Here is a 2,272-nt window from a genome sequence, read left to right on the forward strand (position 1 = left end):
ATCAAGGAAGAATTTGGAAATTGTGAATTTGCTGAGCTTTCACACATTGATCTGAGACAGTGGGAGTTCTTTGATTTGAGCGGATCTGCAGTAGTGCAGCTGAAACTGCTGTACAAATTTTCAAGCTGAAGAGATGCTGATATGTTAAAAATAATTTTGTAAATGAATGAGTTTTCCCTATTTCAAATGTTTACAAAAATACTTCTAAGTATTTGTTGCTGGTTGAATGTAGATTTGAAATGGACATTTTTACTTAGGCAGTTTAATGTCCAAATACTGAATTTTGTGTAACTGGGAGTGGATGAACAGTATATTTTTACATTAACATATCTTCACTTTATATATGCATATATATTTACACACATACACTATATACACAGATGTTTGTGAATACTAGAAGGATAGTCATATTTTCAATATCTGAATAAACGTGACTGTTCATTCATATGAATCAGTTTGGCCAAATTAATGCACAGCTCAAACCTGGGCTCTTTTTCAGAGCTGTTTTCTAACTGAAGGTAGTTCATGTGAATACTTTCGGTCTTACATTTGAGGTAATTTTGCGATGGTTTCTTGCAAACTTTACTAATGTTTATCTTTGCTAATATATTAACTGATCAGTTAACTACTTACACTGTTTTTATGCCAAAATTATTTGCAGAATTAATAAACAGGTTATTAAAAAGTAATCACAGTTAACACTAATGCATTTTTTTGTATATGCAAAAGGCAGTGTGAGTTTATTCCATGCCATGCTGATGTCTTTGACGTTATGTGAAATTTAACATAACTGATAAAGTGTATTCATTATTTGGTAACTATTGTACATATTATAAAATAAAAATCAAAGCTAATTTAGTGTTTTTAATTAAATCGTATTTAATTAAACTAGAAAAAATCTAGTTGTCTCTTTGATGTAAGAATGTGAGACAGAGGGGACAGCTAACAACTGTTAGTCCGTTGGCATTGTGCATTCTGTGTAGCAAAGAGCAGTGGGAATATTTGCTTCTTACAGAGTGGTGTATGCCTTTCATCTGTAGCCTCTTGGTGGTGGATATGAAGGAGCTTTCTTTTCTGCAGCAGTCTGCTGTTACAAACATAACTTATACCATCTAAAGCAAATACAAGCAATACAAAAGGGCTTTAATAGATGAATAAAGTTGTTACAACTATCTGAGACCCGATTAAACTTCCCACACCGGTTGTGAACAAACACTGAAGAGCTGAATCAGTACCAGCTTTGTTTTTAATATTGCCCATGTGCTATCTCTCATCAGTTAATAAGAGAACCTTATGCGTTAGAAGTCAAGGATTCACAGCACAGTGAATCTGTGGCCTTTCATTTCCTGCTCAGGAAATTACTTGAAGCATCAGGCCTTTGTTCATTGTGGAGCATTGTGCTTCTTGGCAGTTAATCTAATGTGGCACGTAAAGGCTTTAGAATTTATATCAACACCGTGGCTCACATACACTGAGTTTCGGTATTTTTGGTGCACAGAATTCACTTTGAAGCACATTTGTTAAATATTTTTGTGAAAAAGTGTTAAAATTAACCTAGGGAAGGGAAAGCTACAACTGAGATGTTGTGGGCAAGTCTGTCCATTAACTATGTGTGCATCTTAGTTATTTAGGGTATGCAGTCAACAAATGGAATACATTCAAATCTCAAAGAAAATCATAATTGAATGTTTAAATGTTTAGGAAAAGAATATTTCATCATAGAATGGCTTGGGTGGAAGGAACCCCAGTGGTCATAAATCTACAACAGCCCACCACAGGCAGGGCCACCAACCTCCCCATTTAATACTAGACCAGGCTGCCGGGGCCCCATCCAACCTGGCCTTAAACACCTCCAGGGAGAGGGCAAAAAGAGTATTTAAGTGGGATTCTGTTATTTGCTAGCATTTTAATCATGCTTGATAAGAAATACTACAAAGCTTTGTTTAAAAAAAAAAAAAAGGATAGAAAGAAAAAGTGAAGTTTGTCTTTCTTTTTGGGGGGTAAAATTCTTTTCTCTTCATGGGACGTCAAGGATGAGAAAGTTGCCCCTGAACTACAGTGAGCAGCTATTGTGGAGTGTAGAAAGTGGTAAGCTTACTCTGCCTTCAGCAGTCAGGAGATAAGTGCCCCCTTTCGTGTTCATTGCCTGTAGGTTCCTTCCTGCTCCCTTGCAGCTTGCAAAGGGCTGAAATCAGGAGGAACCTCATCCTCATGCTGGAATATAAGTGGCAATAATTGTAAACAGGTTACTGCAAACCTGTTTTGTTTTCTA

This window comes from Lagopus muta, chromosome 1 (genome assembly GCF_023343835.1).
Source record: "Lagopus muta isolate bLagMut1 chromosome 1, bLagMut1 primary, whole genome shotgun sequence".
NCBI lineage: Eukaryota > Metazoa > Chordata > Aves > Galliformes > Phasianidae > Lagopus > Lagopus muta.